We start from the raw sequence: 21,376 nt of genomic DNA, 5'->3' as shown, positions 1-21,376 counted from the left end.
TTAAGTATAATATTTGGTTTGCATCCAAAAGGTGTTGCTATCAACTTATCTCATAAGTAGGAAGCAAACAATTGCACTCAGTTTCGACCTGAGCCTTTGGCCTCTTTAGCCCCTACTTGTTAGTTGAAGCCAAAAAGAGGCATTTCACTGTTAATGATATCATTGGGTATTCCCGCCCCAACTAAGATGTGAATTAATCAAGAAGAAGCTGCTAACTTTTATCTTTAGCGGATTAGACCGTTAACATCTCTTAATATAAATAACTATGCCCCCTTAGTATAAGTATTACATTACCTTTTCGAGGTAAAAAAGAGAGTACTCTCAGGGAGTATTATTTAGGGAATATAATTCTTCTTAGTATCTTCAATACTATGCTTTCAATATAAGCTACCCAAATAAACAAATATAAAGAAGCAAAGGAAAATTGTAAAAAATAAAAAAATTAATAAATACATTTTAAATAGATTGTCCTGCGATTGTTGAATCAATATTGAACCGTCCTTAAAACTACTATATATGCCCTGAGCACCAAGGCATTCTCTCCATCCTTGATCAATATTATTATAATATAGACCTCCTACATATAAAGGGAATTTAATAATATAATTTGTTGATAAGTAAGGTAAAAATCATATGCTTTCTATTATTGTAGAGCTAAAATAAAACTTCACACACATTAAAGACTGCCCAATAGAATAATTTGATAGTAAAACACCAACCCACAAGCCTACCACACTTACAAGTAATGCGCCCGTTTTTAAATATAAAGGTAAAATAACACAATTAACAGTAGGAAAAATTAATCAACTCAATGCTGCACCTCCCAAAATTGCCATCACTACTAATCCTAATATTCCCTTACACATAGTCCAGCCTTCATTATCACTAATAGAATGAATATTAGTACCCCCAAAACCCCTACCCGTTAAATAAAATCTTAAACGTACTGAATAACATACAGTTAGGCCCGTAGAAAAAAATAATAAGAAAAAGCTGACTACATTAATTAAAAACAATGAAGAAATCTCCAAAATTAAGTCCTTAGAATAAAACCCAGCTAAAAATGGCATTCCACATAAAGCCAAGTTAGCTACATTTAAACAAGACAAAGTAAGGGGTATCTGACTTACAAGTGCCCCTATTCTACGAATATCTTGTGTATCTCCTACACCGTGAATGATTGCTCCTGCGCATAAAAAAAGTAACGCCTTAAATAAAGCATGTGTTAACAGATGAAAGAAAGCCAATACAGGAAATCCTATAGACAAAATTATTATTATAAGACCAAGCTGACTTAGCGTAGATAAAGCAATAATCTTCTTCAAATCATATTCATAATTAGCACCAATACCAGCTATAAATATTGTCAGCCCTGATAATAAAAGTAACACATTCCCCGCATAAACACTTAATAAAACATCTCTAAAACGAATTAACAAGTAAACCCCAGCAGTTACAAGTGTAGAAGAATGTACCAATGCTGACACTGGTGTAGGAGCAGCTATTGCTGCCGGCAATCACGCAGAAAAAGGAATTTGTGCACTTTTCGTTATTGCTGCCAAAATAATTAAGCTAGAGATAATTACTATCTCATTATTATTTAAAACTCTATGCAAATAAAAGACATAATTTCAACTCCCATAATTCAATATTCAAGCAATAGCTAACAAAATTGCTACATCTCCAATACGATTAGAAAGGGCAGTTAACATGCCAGCATTATAAGACCGCACATTTTCATAATAAATAACTAGACAATATGACACTAGTCCTAGCCCATCTCATCCAAGACGGATTCTAATTAAATTAGGAGAAACAATCAATAAAACTATCGAAAGAACAAATATTAATACAAGCATAATAAATCGATTAAGATATCGTTCAGATCCTATATATTGTCCACTATAATAAATTACCATTCTAGAAATATAAAGTACAAATCTTATAAATATAAATGATATTCAGTCAAATAGAAGAGTTATAATAATTTTATTTCTATTAAAAGAAATAACTTCTCACTCAATAAATACACTATATCTATTAATTAAAAAATTCAAGCCTATTAGAAATAAAAAAAACACTTATTCTACTTAAAAAGGCAAATTTAATCACACAAATTGAAAAAGGTCAAACCATGGCCTAAGGGCAATAAACCTTCTTTAGTTCCACAAACTAAAATTTTATCCTAAACTACTCAAGCAACTACAGTCATAAAAATCTTGGGCCTGCAAAAAAGATCAATAAATTTAAAGGTAATCAATGTAACATCAATAATAAACATTCTCGTACACTTCCTCCTCAACAAGAATATAAATTAGAATAAGGTATTTCGTGTTGAGTATATAAATACAATCTATAAGCAGCTCTAAAAAAAGATAGTAAAGCTAACCCTAATATACTCAATCAAGACCACCCAACAATTCTATTTAACAGACTAATTTCTCCTAATAAATTTAATGTTGGTGGCGCGGCCATATTAGCAATTCTTAATAAAAATCATCACAGCCCTAGGCTCGGCATAAAAGATAGTATTCCCCGATTGATTAACAATCTTCGACTCCCTAAGCGTTCATAAGAAATATTTGCAAGGCAAAATAACCCCGAAGAGCATAGGCCGTGAGCAATTATTAATGTAAGGGCACCTCTAAATCCTCATAACCCCATCGTTATTAATCCTATCAATACTAATCCTATGTGAGCAACAGAAGAATAAGCAATTAAAGACTTTACATCAACTTGTCCTAAGCACACTAATCTAACCGATCAAATACCCACAACTCTAATACCAAATCAAATTAAATTTATATTTACAGCTACATTTTCTATAAAATATAGAATGCGTAATAGGCCATACCCCCCCCCCCAACTTCAATAAAACCCCTGCTAAAATTATTGAACCACTTACGGGTGCCTCAACATGGGACTTAGGTAACCAAAGGTGAACCAAAAATATAGGTATTTTAATTAAAAAAGCAACAACTAAAGCAAAATATCATATATAATATGTAATTCCTAAATCTATTACACTTCTCATATTAATTATTAATAAGCTACCCTTAACATATTCTAAATAAAAAATTCCGATCAAAAGTGGCAGCGAAGCAAATAAAGTATAAAACAACAAGTATATACCTGCCTGCACTCGTTCAGGTTGATAACCTCAGCCTAAAATTAAAAATAATGTAGGAATTAATGAGCCCTCAAAAAAAAAAATAAATAAATAAATAAATAAAACATAAATAATCTAGAAGAAGAAAATCTCAAATAGAGTAACACAAGTAATAATAAAATTAAACTAATAAAACTAGTAGTATAAAATGAACTTCTTAATACACCTTCTCTAGCCATAATTGTAAGAATAACAATTCAAATACTTAATAAAATCAACGAATATCTCAAACTATCTCTTCACAAATAATAACCCACCTCCCAAGGAACCAGTCCTATACTATTTCTTATTATAATTAAAAAACAAACTCCAATAAGACAAAACTGAACAACTCATCATAATTTAAAATTAAAGCCCAAAGGTATTAAAAATAATATAAACAGTAAATACTTTAGCATCGCAATACAACTAAAGAATTCAAGTAATCACCTCCATGAGTTCGAACAATAGACACTAAAATTGATAAACCCAAACTACCTTCACAAACGCTAAAAGTTAAAAATAATAAACAAAAGTAGTTTTCAACATATAAGCTTCCCAAAGAATAGGACAAAAGTAAAAAACTTATCAACACAATAAATTCAAGTCTTAACAAAACTATTAGTAAATGCTTACGTTGAATAACAAAACAAGCTATTCCTAAAATAACCAGAAAACAAGAAAACAAAATAAATAATATTTTCATAAGCTTTTATAGTTTAATTAAAACGTTGGTCTTGTAAACCATTAATGAATAGAATTCTAAAAGCATCAAGAGAAAGTATAAACTTATCTTTAGTCCCCAAAACTAATATTTTAATAAACTACCTCTTGAAATTAAAATAACCTGAATATTACTTATAATTTTAGTAGTTTTAAGATTTATTCTAATTCAAATATCTCACCCCCTATCAATAGGGTTAATACTCATTATCAACACTATTATCACTTGTTTAACTATTTCGACTATAAGAGAATCTCCTTGATTTTCCTATATTCTCTTCTTAGTTTTTCTAGGGGGCATATTAGTTCTATTTATTTATGTTACAAAACTAGCATCAAATGAAATATTTACTCTAACACCTAATCTTTTCCTTCTAATTTTCCTAGTTCCATTGTTCCTAATTTTTATAATAATTATCGACCCCCTTATACTACCAAACATAATTTCATTACCAGACCCGCACCAGTACACAACTAATTATCAAGAAATCCCTGGTATAAAATTTTATATAACATCAATCTTAATAAATACTATTATATTAGCAACATACTTATTTATTACATTAATTGCAGTAGTAAAGATCACTTCATTATATCAAGGCCCTCTCCGGCCCTCTAAGTCATATGTCAACACCAATTCGCTTACATCACCCTCTTTTTAAAATTGCTAATAACGCCTTAGTAGACCTGCCAGCTCCTATTAACATCTCATATTGATGAAATTTCGGCTCTCTTCTCGGCTTATGCTTAATTATTCAAATTGCTACAGGTCTATTTCTAGCAATACATTATGTATCAAGCATTGAATTAGCCTTCAACAGAGTAATTCACATTTGCCGAGATGTAAATTTTGGGTGGCTTTTACGCACTCTACACGCCAACGGGGCATCATTTTTCTTCATTTGCCTTTACTTACACGTCGGCCGAGGAATATATTACGGCTCTTATCTTTATCTTCACACTTGAAGAGTAGGAGTTGCTATTCTACTTTTAGTGATGGCAATGCTTTCGTAGGCTACGTCCTGCCTTGAGGTCAAATATCTTTCTGAGGTGCTACAGTCATCACAAATCTATTATCAGCTGTTCCCTACCTAGGAACAATATTAGTACAATGAATCTGAGGGGGCTTTGCTGTAAATAATGCCACTTTAAACCGATTCTTTGCTTTCCATTTTCTCTTACCCTTCATCGTAGCCGCCATATCAATAGTGCATCTCCTATTCCTCCATCAAACAGGATCTAACAACCCCCTCGGCCTTAATAGAAACCAAGATAAAATCCCCTTCCACCCTTATTTTTCAACCAAGGACACTATTGGATTTCTAATAATAATAACAGCTTTAATATTACTCACCCTCTGAAATCCCTATATACTAGGAGATCCTGAAAACTTCACTTCAGCCAATCCTCTAGTTACACCAGTACATATTCAACCAGAATGATACTTCCTATTTGCTTACGCTATTCTTCGTTCCATTCCTAATAAACTCGGAGGAGTTATTGCTTTAGTAATATCAATCCTCATTTTAATAATCATACCATTTTTCCATACTAGAAAAATACGAGGCCTACAATTCTACCCTATTAATCAAATTATATTCTGAATTATAGTTAGCACGGTAATTCTTTTAACTTGAATTGGAGCTCGACCAGTAGAAGATCCTTATATTCTAACAGGCCAAATTCTTACAGTTATTTACTTCGCTTATTTCCTATTTGTACCTTATCTCTCCTCCTTATGAGATTTCCTGCTAAATAAAAATTATTGAGCGATTTCAGAAAACCGCTTCTAGCTATCATTTCCGTTTTTCCTTTCATATCTGTGAAGAGACAAACGGACAGACCGACCTAGTCATTCTATGTGATTTGTTGTGCACTATAGCTTACTGTCCATTTTTGGAAGTTATATTGTCGCATGAGAACCAGAGGAACGTAACTCAAAAAATACGGTTTTCGTTTTCTTCATGTTTGGACATAATTTTGAAAGCCCCAGTTGGTGTAAATAGAAAGTAACGCCATCTGTTCAACTTGTCGATAATCTGTTGTAATGTAACTCAATTACCATCTTCTTGAAAACACGTACTCCCGTTTCCTCCCACTTTCTTCATTCCACCATTTCCTTCATTACTCATCATCACCGTCTCCTTTAGCCTAATCGACATAATCGTGGGACGTAAAATTTAAAGATTTTATTTCATTTCTTGAAAACACATCTTTCTAAGAAAATAACAATTTTGTCTTCTCGCCTGTAAACCTACGGAAATGGAGTTACGTTCCTCTGGTTCCCATGCGACGATATAATACATATTCCTTATAGCTTAACGCCGGATTCGTACCACATGAACTCCTACAAGAAATCGAATCCAAATCTCTTGCGCCTAAAGTCAAGTTTCTTCATTATTATTTCTTATGGATTGTTAGATCTTATTCTTCTACTGAGACTGAAAACAGTGAAATCTAGTTAAATTGTTGTTTCCAATATTTATTCCTAAATACTAACAAGTGAATTTCGTTTGAGTGTGAAACTTCGAAACTATACGAATTCATTAATCAAACTGGAAGTAGTACACCTATAAGTATTTGTTAACAAGATCAACAAGATCAATTATTACAACAAGATCAAGATATAAACTGTTCCTCGACTACTGAATAATCGTATCTGTGGGTTTTGTATAGGTACAGCCTTTTTCTCCCAGATTCTCATTCCACCGACTATACTATCATTATTCACTTGCCTTAATCACCCGTTTCTCTTAATCTAACTGGAAAGAATGACGCTAACCATTTAGCCACTAGGAAGCTTCCGAGCTATAAAACATCCTATATTTGTGCATTGCATAGTTTGGATCTCTTAAACGGGAATCTTATGAGATGTCTAGAGCTTGTCTTTCTTTGTATGTTGTCCGAATTGTTCACTCTGAAACGAATATTAGATCTTACTTAAAATTGTTTGCGATCCAGGGGGTTACACAAACGGAATGAACAGACTTAAGCAAGGTTGCCAACTTTTCTTAAGAAAAAAATCGGGACACGACAATCGGTGTTTGCGTTCCCCCTCCTTCCTTCTCGGAGACGACTACACGTACGGCGAGTCCTTGAAAACAATGTTAATAGTCAGCTGAATAGCACGAACCTGAACGAATGCGGTATATTATTTTTATTTTTCTGCGTGGAATATACTATCATCATAATCGGCTGGATTATCAACTCAAAACAGTTAGGGAATAACTATAAATTGAAGACGAGCTGTTAAATGTTTTTTCATGAGCCAAATTGATTCTATAAATAGAACTGAGAGTGTAACATAATAGGTTATTCCATTGTAAAAAGACTCAGTAAAATATTAATTAACTTTGAAAATCGATAAATCGGGATAATATGGGTCCCGACGAGTTTCCGGCCGGGACGTGGGAAGGTTAAGTCCGTAAAATCCCGTCAGAATCGGGACTGTTAGTAGCAACCCTGGACTTACGTGTCGTGGTGCTGGCTTGCCTATAGTAAAAGAGATTATGTCGGCTTTGTTCTTTATCTGAGTGCCACGAACGGATTTTTAAACGGAATATAATGAACGTTACACCATATCGCGCAAAACATAATACGATACTTGAGAGTATATTCTTATGCGGAATGACTGAGAATTTTTTAAGAAAAAACTAATTATCGTTATTGTAAATAATACATCGATGTCGTTCGTTCACAATAATGATTTACAGCTAGAAGAAAATGTTTTCTTTATTTACCTATTGTTAGTATGTAAAAAGAAAGAATACTGTTAAGTAGCAGATACTATCTATTATTGCTTCACTTCTAATGGCTACACTTATGCTCCCAACAGTAACACACAGACTTGTAACAGTGACGCACATATCGTTTGTAACTACTTAAGTTTCACAAACAAAAATAAATTACAAGTGTAGAACATTTACTAGCAGGCCTGCAACTAGAGGGGACTAGAGAGGCCTGCACCCCTAAACTTTTCGTGGCACCCCTGGTCTCAACACAAATTTCTATTATTAATTCAAAAAACACAATTTAGATATTTGTAAGATAATTTTTGGCGACTTCCCTTCCCTCCCTAACATATTCATGCCCCCCCCGAACCTCTGTGGCTGGTTGCGAGCCTGTTTATTAGCGAACAATTTCCTCCACTTTAACTCCCGTCGTAGTTTTAGTGTTTGTGTACTTGTGAACTCATCCTAATTGTTCCTTAAGTAGCTAATACGATAACCTCTTTGCCCACAAACAAAAGAAGCCATTACTGCCTGTCATGTAAACCTGAAGGTAAAACTTCAAAATTGTTTATATTCAATTATAGTTACAGTGTGCTCTGTGTGTTGATAAACGAAACCACTAATAACATTGATGGATTCCAGCCGAACAACATGGAACAGAATAATTTATCACAACCTCAAGTCTAAACTACCGATGAGCAGTTGGCTGTCAGTTGGAACAAAGACTTTATAGACATAAAAGGGAATTTGTGTAACTTCTGTGTTTGATTTGAAATGAACAGTGCTACAGAATATACATGTTTGTTTGCATTTGGATGTTTGTTTGTCGAGGTAGAAGCAGGATATAACGTCTCTAGTGACTGGACGTATGTGGTTAGCCAGTAAAGGATATACGTATTACTCATATTTCCAAATTAAAATTTGTACAAATTTACCATATGTCAGAATTTAAAAAAAAATGAAAACAAAACCAACATTTCCTGTCTAGACTGTAACTTTCTTTTAGATATTTCATTTCTAAAAGAAACCTTAATTTTGAATGCGAATGTACATAAAATAACGTTCTAAATCCTAAAAACTACTAAAATTGTTTCCAAATCCTTAAAGAAATAAGAAACGTACATTCAGAGGTTATTCAAGGCTCTTCGCTAAATTTATCAATAGGTTTTAAAATTTTATTGAATGACTTTTTTAAACAATAATGAACATGAAAAATTTAGAAATTGTGCTAGATAGTACAGGGTGACCCAATAAAACTGCCTACATTTAAAAGGCTAATTAAACAGGAATTTTTGCAGTTAGCAAGCGCTGTTTATTCAAATATACAAAAAGGCATTGAAAACAGTGTGTAAAATCTTCTTACACATTCCGTAGGAAGCCCAATAGCTGCCGCATGTTTCCTTGAAGAACGTGTTTGTGACTGCAGAACAATATGTCTCACAGTCTTAATATTCTCGGGCAGATAATTCTTTTTCAATGTTGACACTGTTGTTTGGAAATTCTCGACGCACCGCAAGGTAGTCTTCCGATCAGGAACATCTTCATTACGTGGAATAGCATACGCTAATCGTAAAGGGCTTTGCACTTTACAGAACTGTTGCTTTTGTAAAACAATCCGAGTGCGTTCACGTGAAGACTCCTGACCAAACCATAATGAAAAAGGCAAGAGAGTGGTGACCGGAAGAGACATCACTCCTCTTGCTCCTCCATGAGAATGATGAAATCCGTCAAAGAGTAGCATGTTTTTTTGGGTATTATTGACAATAATTATATTGTTAATTGTTACGTCATTTAAACAAACAACAGAACAAAGAAATTCAAATGAGAAGAATGTAATTACAAACTATTGTCAATGTATGTTATATTTTTGAACAAACAAGTTTCAATCTGCAATATCTTTCTGTTTTATTAACTTTTAAAAAGTGGGATGATTTATTGGGTCACTCTGCATTTGTAAAACTCTATTACATTAAGTAGTACTTGTTTTAAATACATTTCCTATAATGTATCAATTAGACTGCCCAATAATTATGACGCCATCAAATAAGTACTGATATTTCTTGTATACAAGAAAATATTTGGGAAAAGTTATTAGTTTGTGTAAAAGCCTTTTGTAGATAATACTGGTTCACTTTCTACATTTTCGCTACTCTACATTGGCCTTAAATTATTAACTAATATTTAATATGAACTTAGCGAGAAGTTTTAGACTATATATTAATAGACTATATATTGACAAGAAGAAACTGCTATTATATAGAATTCAGACAGTTTTATGGGGCCTCGATGGCTCAGTTCCTAGAGCATTCAACCCTGGCGCATGGGTCCTTGGTTCAATCACAACTCACGCCAAGTGAACTTTGTGTTGGACAAACACCATGTGCGTGGGTTTCTTCGGGGTTCTCCCGTTTTCTCTCACTTTTTTCATTCCACCATTTCATTCATTTCTCATCATCACCGTCTCCTTTAGCCTCGCCGGCATAATCGTGGGACGTAAAACTTCAAGATCTTGCTTCATTTCAGATTTCTTTATCCACTCCTACTAAAGAATAGACCAACTTAAAAAAATCAATAAAAACTATTTTTTATAAAATTGAGTGAAATTATTACTAAAATAGGTTTCGCATAGGCCCACTTAGGTATTTATTTACGCAGTTATATACAAACTCCTAATTGTCTTACTTCGGAAGCAGAAAAATTCAATTTCGAATCTCGGACTCGTTCTAACATTTTCTCGTGTTTCTTTCTTAATTGTTATCAATGTAGAAACACATCATAGCGGTACCTGGATCTTGGTAACTCTAACTTCTGACTTCAAAAGATGAACATTGTCAGATACTGTTTTGAATCTCGAGGAACCACTATGTGATATTTTTTTTTTTCGAAAAAGGGTTGTACAATTATGAGCCAAAAGCCATGTTCCGCTTTCCCATTACATTTATCTTTGTGAATTTGTAATAGTCTCCTGGTAATAATGAAGCAAAAATTACATTCTTAACAATGTTAATGATCAGAAATCCCTGTTTTGACGTGTGTGAAGTTACCCCCTCACACTTTCAAATTTCGACTCAAAACCAAAATTAAAGGTTTGTGTTTCGTTTCTTATTGATTGTTTTGAAGAAAAAGTCGTTTGTTTCGAAAAACGTACGAATATATTCACAAAATAAAGTTGAGGTGGCCAACATCACGCTGCCGCCTACTTCCAAATTTCCACTCGAAATCAAAGCCAATCTCTTGTTTTTCGTTTGTTATTGATTGATTTGAACAAAAAAAAAACGTTTGTTTTGAAAAACGTTCGTAGATTTTCACAAAATAAAGTTTGGGGGTGAGCAACTTCGCGCTGGGGGCCATAGTTTGAAATTTCGACTCGAAATCGAAACCAGTCGTTTGTTTTTCGTTTGTTATGGATTGTTTTGAAGAAATAATCGTTTGTTTCGTAAAATGTACGGAGATCTTCATAAAATAAATTTGTGGGGCTATCTCAGACTGGCCCCTCCACTTTCAAAAATAAACTCGAAACCTAAGTCAATCGTTTATTTTTTGTTTGTTATTGATTGTTTTAAAGAAAAAAAAACATTTGTTTCGAAAAACATACGTAAATTTTCACAAAATAAATTTTGGGGCGACCAACTTCTCCTTGGGCCCCCTAGTTTGAAATTTTGACTCAAAACCAAAGCCAATCGTTTGTTTCCCGTTTGTTATTGTTTGTTTTGAAGAAAGAATCGTTTGTATCGTAAAATGTACTGAGATCTTCACAAAATAAATTTGGGGGGCTACTTCAGGCTGTCCCCACTTTCGAAAATCAACTCGAAACCGAAAACCAATCGTTTCTTTTTCGTTGGTTGTTGATTGTTTTGAAGAAAAAATTGTTTGTTTCCATACATGTACGGATATATTCACATAATAAAGTTGGGGCCAGCGTGAAGCTGGCCCCCCTTACTTTCAAGTTGCGAATCGAAACTGAAGCCAATCGTTTGTTATTGATTGTTTTGAAGCATGAATTGTTTGTTTCGAAAAACCTATGGACACCAATCGTTTGTTTCCCGTTTGTAATTGATTGTTTAAAAAATGGTTTGTTTCATAAAATGTACTGAGATCTTCAGAAAATAAATTTGAGGACTGCTTTAGACTGGATCCCAACTTTCAAAAGTTAACTCGAAACCGAAACCAATCGTTTGTTTTTCGTTTGCTATTGATTGTTTTGAAGAAAAAATAGATTGTTTCGAAAAACGTATGAACATATTCACAAAATAAAGTTGGATGTTAGCGTGAAGTTGCCCGTTCCCCCACTTTCAAGTTGCGAATCGAAACCGAAGCCAATCGTTTGTTTTTTGTTTGTTATTGATTTTTTTCAAGAAAATATCGTTTGTTTCGAAAACCGTACGTAGATTTTCACAAAATTAAGTTTTGGGTCGGCCTACTTCACGCTGGGCCCCTAGTTTGAAATTTCGACTCGAAACCGAAACCAATCGTTTGTTTTTGTTATTCATTGTTTTTAAAAAAATCGTTTCTTTCTAAAAACCTACACAAAATAAAGGTGAGAGTCAGTTTGAAGTTGCCCCCCCCACCTTGAAGTTGCGAAACGAAACCGAAGCCAATCGTTTTTGTTTCGTTTGTTATTGTTTGTTTTGAAGAAAAAATAGATTGTTTCGAAAATTGTACGGACATATTCGCAAAGGAAATTAGGGCCAACTTTACGCTGGCCCCCACTTTCGAATTTCGACCGGAAACCAAAGTCAATCGTCTGTTTTTTTGTTTGTTGTTGATTGTTTTGAAGAAAGAATAGTTTTTTCGAAAAGCGTTAAGAGTATTTACAAAACAAATGGTAATGCTACTTTACAGTGTTCCCACGTTTAAATTTAGATTCAAAACTGAAGCTAATCCGTTGTTATTGGTTGTTTTGAAGAGAAAATAATTTGTTTCGGAAATAGAAAAAAGAGATTTACAAAATAAATTTATAATGTGCTTAAATTTACCCTGGTTCTTTTACTCATAAATTTCGATCCTAGACCCAAATGTTTCGTTTGATATGGGTTTGTTAATTATTTTGAATAAAAGTAAATTGATTCGAAAAACATTATATATTTATAAAATGAAATTGATAAATGTGGTTTCTTTCTCGTTGGTTGTTAATTGTTTTGAAGAAAAAATAACTTGTTTCGAAAAAAATATTTTTGCAGGATAAGTTTGGTGGTCAACTTCTCACTGCTTTTTCAACTTTTCAATTTAATACTCAAACCAATCGTTTGCTTTTCCTTTCTTATTGGTTGATTTGAGGAGGAAATAGTTTGTTTCAAAAAATATTAAGAGTGATTTACAAAATAGAGATCAGTGAGCCAACTTCACCTTGGGCATTTAAATTTCAAATTTCGATTTAAAATCAAAATGAATCATTTATTTTTGTTTGTTATTGATTAGTTTGAAGAAAAGTCGAAAAACAGTAAAGATATTTTGATAATAAGTTGGCGGTCACCTTTACACTCTGCCTGCACTTCCAACTTTCATTCAAGGTATTAAAGATTAAAAATAAGAAGAGAAACACAATTAATATCGCACGCAGAAATTTGTTAAGCGGACGTTTAGGGAGTTCAGGGTGGGAACTTCATATAATTTGAAGTGCTTTTAAATATGATCAGAATAATACTACTTGAAAGGAGCAATTATTTTATGATAGTGCAATATATTTGGTTGCTTTAACAATTGAAAATGGAAAAGACTAATAGTAGTAATAATAATGTCTGAGACAAACACAGATTCAATAATAAGCCATAGTTCATTATTTTATTTTAAACTTTTAAATTGCAGCTCTACAAAAAATACGAATTGAATAATAGCGCAATGCTTTATGTTTCTTTATACAATACAAATTTAGAAGGTAGATTGTAATACGATTTGAAACGAACAAAGATGAAAAAAATAGTTCTTCATTCTCCCTTTATATTTTAAGCAAGTAACAGTGTCACATGTACACCACTTGATGGAACTTGCTTTCTATGCCATGAATTTTGTGAATTATTATTGAAATAATAAGTAGTAGTAGATTTATATCACTTCCGGTTCTAGTAAACATATTAGAGTGGAGACGGAATATATCCTTAAAATGTTTGAGCTCCTCTGTGGCTAAGCGGTTAGCGTACGCGCCTTTGGCGTGGGAGACCCGGGTTCGATTCCCGGTGGGAGCTCATGTGGTTCGGATTCCACGTTAATCAGTAGGTCCACGTCTCATATAGCTTTGCTGCTGAACGGGACGTAAAACTCAAAATCAATCAATCCTTAGGATGTTTAATTGATTCCAGAAAACCGCTTCGTGCTATATATTACCGTTTTCACTCTTTGAAGTTCAACGCTGAAACCCTACTTTTATCAATTTTGCTGTATGTTGAGCAATATTGAGAACCGATACCGCCTGAACCACGTTTGGCGAACTTCTGCGTACGCTGCTTATTGTTTCTCTACTTATTTGTTAACCCTTTTCTGCTTTGAACGAAATTAGGAAGTGCTGGGCCAGCGTGAAGATGACCATTAACTTATTATCAAAATATCTTTAATGCTTTTCGATTTTCTTCAAAACAATCAATAACAAACGAAAAATAAATGATTGATTTTGATTTTAAATCGAAATTTGAAATTTGAATGACCAGTGTGAAGTTGGCTCACTGACTTCTATTTTGTAAATGACCCTTAATATTTTTTTGAAACAAACTATTTTCTCTTCAAACCAATCAATAAGAAATGAAAAGCAAACGATTCGTTTGAGTATTGAATTGAAAAGTTGAAAAAGCATTGTGAAGTTTACCACTAATCCTAGCCTGCAAATACATATATTTTGAAACATTTTTTCCTCAAAACAATTAACAACCAACTAGAAAGAAAACACACTTATCAACTTTATTTCATAAATATATACTTATATTTTTCGAATCAAATTACTTTTCTTCAAAATAATCAATAACATACCCATATGAAACGAAAGATTTTCGTCTTGGATCGAAATTTGTGAGTAAAAGAACCAGGGTAAATTTGACAACATTAGAAATTTATTTTGTTAATCTCTTTTTCTCCTTTCGAAACAAACGATTTTCTCTTCAAAACAACGAATAACAATGGATTAGCTTCAGTTTTGAATCGAAATTTAAAAGTAGGACCAGTGTAAAGTAGCATCATTATTTGTTTTCGTTAACAGTCTTTACGTCTTTTGAAACAAACAATTCTTTCTTCAAAACAATCAATAGCAAATGACTGGTTTATCTTTTGTGTTTATATTTGAAAGTGGGGGCCAGTGTGAAATTGCTCGAAAATTATTTTGTAAATATCTCCGTTCGTTTTCTTAACAAACGATTTTCTCTTCAAAACAATCTATAACATAGGACAAACAAACGATTAGTTTCTGTTTCGAGTTGAACTTTGAAAGTGGGGAGCCTGAAGTAGCACCCAAATGTATTTGTGAAGATTTCCGTACATTTTACGAAACAAACTATTCTTTCTTCAAAACAGTCCATAACAAACGATTGGTTTCGGTTGCGAGTCGAAATTTTAAACTAGGGGCCCCAGCGTGAAGTTGCTCGCCCCAAAACTTTATTTTGTGAAAATCTACTTACGTGTTTCGAAACAAACGATTTTTTCTTCAAAACAATCAATAACAAACGAAAAACAAACTATTAGCTTCGGTTTCGAGTCGAAATTTGAAAGTGGGAGAGTAGTGTGAAGTTGGGCCCCACAACTTTATTTTGTTAATATCTTCGTACGTTTTTCCATACAAACGATTTTTTTCTTCTAAGCAATCAATAACAAACGATTGATTTTAGTTTCGAGTCGAAATTTGAAACTGGCGGGGCCAACTTCACACACGTCCTTTTTTTGCTTCTCTTGGAAAGTTACCAGTACTGCGCATACCTGTTTAGCGATTTGCAGCGGTGGTATGCTTAAATTCAACACCACAGAAATTAACAACCTTGGGAACTTCTTATAATTACAAATACTAAAAGCTAATAGGAATGTTATAGGGGCAAAGGAAAGCAGCTATCATTTATTCATGAGATTTATTTTCACATACATTTTAAAAGAAATAAATTAAAACAAATTAAACAATAACATTCTCTCTTTAGTTTACAATTTCATCTAACAACACCGTTCAACAGTGAAAATATTTCTGAAATGAATTTAGTCCCAATTTGTTAAATTGAGTCCCACACACACAAAATGGATAATGAGCTTTTAGTGAATTATGGGTTGTTTCAATCAATTGTTCATACCTTTATTAAATAGCTACTGCTGCAACACTGCTCATAAGAATATCATGGTTAATACATCATTCTCTGGAGCATGATGGCTTTCAAATTGTATATTCGCAATGCCGCAAAGACGTACAAGAAAAGGGAAATTTACGAAAATCCGGAAATTTCTTTTTAAAAAATCCCGTTCTGAACGTTTGGGGTCCTCTAGAGCGGCTCTGGGTGAGAGTACGAAACAGTAGTATATCTTAGAAAATTATTGGGATATTGAAAATGGTCCTGCCAAATACCATTCTGATAGTGCATATGGTGAAGTTATTATTCTTACCCCTGTTTACAAAGGGCCGCGGTGGCTTAGTGGCAGAGCGTTCATCTCTGGTTCAAGGGGTCCTGGGTTCGATCCCGGCTCTCGCCAAGTGAAATTTCTGTTGAACAAACACCATGTGCGTGGGTTTCCTCGAGGTTCTTCCGTTTTCTCCCACTTTCTTCATTCCACAATTTCATTCATTTCTCATCACCAATGTTTCCTTTAGCCTAGCCGGCATAACCGTGGGACTTAAAACTCAAATATTCCATTTCAAATTTTCCTGTTTGCAAGTAAAACATAAAGGTTTCAAGCAGTGGCGGCGATTGGACGTTAAAAGTGGGGGGCAAGACATGATCTGAATATTTGTATATCAATGTTAATATACAAATTTCCCTGGTTGAAACTATATACATTAATACGCCATTTCAGAAAAGTAGGGGGGCAACTGCCCCCGTTTTCCCCCCCTAATCGCCGCCCATGGTTTCAAGTATACTAAGATGTAACAAAGTATACTAAAGTGAAAACTACACAAATTGTATTTATAATGGTGGTTTTCCTGCTTCTTTCCACGTGTATTTTTTGGAAGGAAGCAAGAAAATATACTGTCTTTACAAGCATAATACGCTGTCTTCACACCTATTTTTTCGGAAGGAAGAAAGTAAATATGCTGTCTTCACACCAAAATAATGAAAATATGCTGTCTTCACAAATGGCATTAAGGGGCGTTTCTGCTTTTCAAATGTGACTTCACCACATACATAACAGAAATAGTTTGAACTGTTGACACATTGATGAGACATGTTACTGGTTTTATCTACTCAATTATCTGAGCAGTTCAAACTATTTCTGTTAAATGTGTGGTAAAGTCACATTTGAAAAGCAGAAACGTCCATTAATGCCGTTTGTGAAGACAGCATATTTTCATTATTTTGGTGTGAAGCAAGGGACCAGGACAAGCCGTGGGCAACTCATGTATGCTGCTACAGATGTTACGTGAATCTACATGCATGCTCGGAAAACAAGGGACGTTCAATGATGTTTGACGTTTTGATGGTGTGGAGGGAGGGAGTCAACCAATCATTTTAACGATCGTTATGTATGTTTTGTACTCCCAATTAGCATGGACTGTCCAGAAAATCTTCTATACAATAATCCAACATCTCGTCAGCCATCATACCAATCCCTTATGGCAAAGATCTTCCTGTACCTGGTCTTCCAAACGAATATTGTGTTCAAGACGAAAAAGATGAAGCGAATACGGATGACATGGAGGCCCTCATCAACTGATACGGAATTTGTGCCAACAGTGCAACAGTAAAGGAGCAACACCTACTTTCACAGACCGATCTTAATGATTTCATCCAGATCTTGAAGAGCCTAAGAACAAAGTTGAGTTTGCTGCATCAAGATTTAATGAATGGAACTTATTACAAGGTGATGTGAAAGTGTCAATATACGAGAATCGTCAAAAGCAGTTTGAGTTTATTTCAGACAGCAGGATACCCTAGTATTTTGTCAAGATGTAATTGTTTTGATGAACAAATTGCAATTCAAATACAAACCACAGGAGTGGAGACTGTTCATAGACTGATCTAAGTTTCGTATGAAACAGTCCTGCTACACAATTCAAATTCTCTTCCATCAGCGCCTATTGGTTATACTGTCATATGAAGAAAGCATACCAAACATGAAACAAATACCCAAAGCAGTTCAGTACAATGTTCACCAATAGCAGTTATGTGAAGACTAAAAGTGGTTGCTGTTGTGTTAGGGCTACAATTGGGTTTCACGAAATACAGCTGCTCTTTGTGTAAATGGGATAGTCCGGACAGGTGGAAAGATGTAGCTTCCAAGAAGGGACTTCCGACCTGGCGAGAAGAATGCACAATTTCCCTTTAGTCCATACTAAGAACCAGGCCCGCAACCAGAGGGGGCTAGGGGGGCCTGGACCCCTAAACGTTTCGTGGCCCTTCCAGACCTCAATACAAAAAAAACACACTTTAGATATTTATAAGAGAATTGTTAATGACTTGGCACCCTCTAACATATTCATGCCCCCCCCCCCCAAACCTCTGTGCCTGGTTTCGGGTCTGCTAAGAACATCCTTCTGCCCGTGTTACATATCAAACTGGGGTTAATGAAACAGCTTGTAAAGGCATTGGATAAAAAGGGTGATACACAGAAGTACCTGTAGGAACTGTTTCCTTGTAAAGCGAGACTAAATTAAAGAAGGGGATATTCGTAAGTCCAAATATTTGTAAACTATTGTATGACGAAACCAGTGCCGGATTTCGGTTTGATGGGACCCTAAGCTATTCAAAGGGGCCCTTTATACGTCAAGCTCTCTTTATCAGCGACAAAATCGTCATTTTTTCCTTTTTTTGTTTTTAGATTTGAATATATGCTATATGCTAATTTATGGAGCTAATAGATATCTAAATGGTCTGAGAATTAGAGCCCTATTACTTGCTTCATAAAAGCCTAGTACATAACAATACAAAAGACCATTGTTGCATGTGCGTTTTATCTTATTTACTTTTTCTTGTTATTTGGAAATTACATTACAATCATTTTTTTCTTTAAAATTTTTTGGACCTCCAAGCAAGTGGGGCCCTAAGCTATAGCTTGTTTAGCTCATACGTAAATCCGGTACTGGACGAAATGAAACCTTTGTTCAGTTCCTTGGTAGTAAAGAAAGGGCTGTATGGAAAGATGTATTAGCAGTTTTCTTGAGTAGCCTGTAAGCAGAAAACTACATTGTTTAAGTCTCTCACGTAAGTGAAATTAAAAGTTGATACCGCATAGCACTTTCTTGTAAATATTTTTCCGTTTATGCTCATGGTCATAAACACCATCATTTAGTAGTAGAATTCTATTATTACACTGGAGAATGTACCAAGCAAATATGTAATACATAATATAAAATATTGACATCCAATGCTACGTAACAATAGCCATTTCTAAAAAACAGTAGCTAATAAAAGAAATGTGAGGTCAGATTCGTTTTTCTTGTTCCACAATTAGTAAGAATAAATCATTTTGGAAAAGGAAACATTCAATAAGTCTTTATTGTTGTCCAGTGTAATTCAAGTTTTTCAATACATCAGCGACAAATCTTCCGATCTTAGCTCAAAGAACTCTTCCAACCAAGCCTTCAATTCTACGCTATTATTGAATGACAAATAGCGGAAAACAATCGGTGCTACAAATTTGAATAATATAGAATATGAGGTAGAACTTCCCATTCGAGTTCTTGAATTGCAGCTTTGGTCATATTTGCGATGTGAATATGAGCATTGTTGTGTTGCAGAAGACAACCATTTCGCCTATTCCTACCCTTTTGATGAATTGCTTCATAGATTAGATGCAGTTCTTGCACCCAGAGTTCCACATTATGTTTGGCAGTGCTTAAATATGAATTTCCACACATACAACATAGCTTTTCGAAAATGAAGATCTTGTTTCATTCGGGGGGTCGGTTGTTTGTTTTGGCTGGATCACTCTTTCGGAAGTTTTATACTGCCGTAAAGGCATCATTTTTCATCGCCAGTGACAATACGATAAACAAATCCTAGTCTGTGAATACAAGTGAGCAATGCAGAAACAATGAGCTAACTGCTGAACATTGATGTTTGTTCTTTGCTCTCGAAGTATCTGGTACCTAAGCACAACTTTCTGAATCTTCCTCATTTGGTGAAGATGGTTCACTGAAGTTTTCCTCTTTTCTTACAATTCATTGCTCTGTCAATTCTTTGATCACTTAACGTGGATATTCATGAAGACGGTGATTCAATTGCTCATCGTTGAACTCAATTAGCCGATCCGGTATGAACCATTCTTGAGTCAATATTCCTATTTTTGAAGCGTGAAAACTAACGTCGGGCGGTAGTTTGAGGCAAATTCTCCTTCTCCATACACAATACAACTCTCACGAACAGCTTCGGCAGCCTTAACACTTTGAAATAAAATGAAATGAAATATTTCAGTTTCACGTCCCAGGATTATGCTGGCTATAGACTAAAGGAAAAATGAAACGAAATGAAATCTTTAAGTTTTACGTCCCACGGTTATGCCGGTTAGGCTAAAGGAGACGGTGATGATGAGATATGAGTGAAATGGTGGAATGAAGAAAGTGGGAGGAAACGGGAGAACCCCGAGAAAACCCACGAGCACGGTGTTTGTCCACCACAAAGTCCACACGGCGCGAGCTGGGATCGAACCAGGAACCCCAAGCACCGGAGGTGAACGCTCTACCACTGAGCCACCGCGCTTCCCTATAGACTAAAGGAGACGGTGACGATGAGAAATGAATGTAGTGATGCGATGAATATAATGGGAGGAAATGGGATAACACTGAGGAAAACTACGATCATGGCTTTTATCCAGCACAAAGTCTACTTGGCGTGAGCTCGTGTCGAACCAGGAACCTCAAACCAGAGATGAACGCTCTACCACTGAACCACCGTACCTCCTTAACACTTTGATTAGATGCAAAAAGCACATGGTGTCGAAAGTGTTTACTTTTGTCTACTTGCCATTCCATTTTAATGCTCCGGAAAGAAAAAAGCAATATTTTTTTAAAAATCAAAACAGACTATATTGTAGAAGAAACAATTTTATTTTAAATAGCATAAGTTATGTTTTCAGTGCGTTTTATGTGCTAAGGATCGAACCTTAACCATTTAGTTGGAAAGCAGATTCCTTAAGAATATCGAGACATCATGACTCTAGACTTTTTCCCACAAAACACGGAAATTGATAAGAATAAAGATGACAAATAAAAATAATATTAATCCTTCTTATTTATATGATATTTAAACAAAATAATGATTTCAGAATTGATTGAAACTACAAAAATATGGTATGCTAAACGTATTTTGGTTATTTAATAACTTATACTAAGAAAGACTTCAAAACACGATAAGAGCAGGTAAAAAGCTCTCCTGTTGTACTCTTATTACTGAAGTAAAGTAGTTTCCTTTCTGAAGTTACCAGTATATAATTCTTCTCCCTATTTTATTAATAAACGTTACGAAAGATTCTATGCTTGGTGGAAGACATTTTATGCTCTATTTTAACAAGAAAATACAACTACTTCAACAGATTTGTAATAACTGCGTTCATTTCAATTATTGTTATTTTTCTAAGCAGATTTCTTTTCCTAAGATTAGTTCAAAAAAATGTAATTTAGTTTCTTTCGTAAGTGCATTGATGTTTATAAGAAGATTTAACAAAC

At 34.3% G+C, this 21,376-nt stretch overlaps 1 pseudogene; it reads right to left on the bottom strand.

Moving 5' to 3' along the window:
- Positions 1 to 377: 377 nt before the first annotated feature.
- LOC145678565 (NADH-ubiquinone oxidoreductase chain 5 pseudogene) lies at positions 378 to 2,136 on the bottom strand (annotated as a pseudogene).
- Between the last annotated feature and the right edge of the window lie 19,240 nt (positions 2,137 to 21,376).

This window comes from Thermobia domestica, chromosome 1 (genome assembly GCF_964235325.1).
Source record: "Thermobia domestica chromosome 1, izTheDome1.hap1.1, whole genome shotgun sequence".
Lineage (NCBI taxonomy): Eukaryota > Metazoa > Arthropoda > Insecta > Zygentoma > Lepismatidae > Thermobia > Thermobia domestica.
This window is presented reverse-complemented; position numbering and strand designations above follow the sequence as displayed.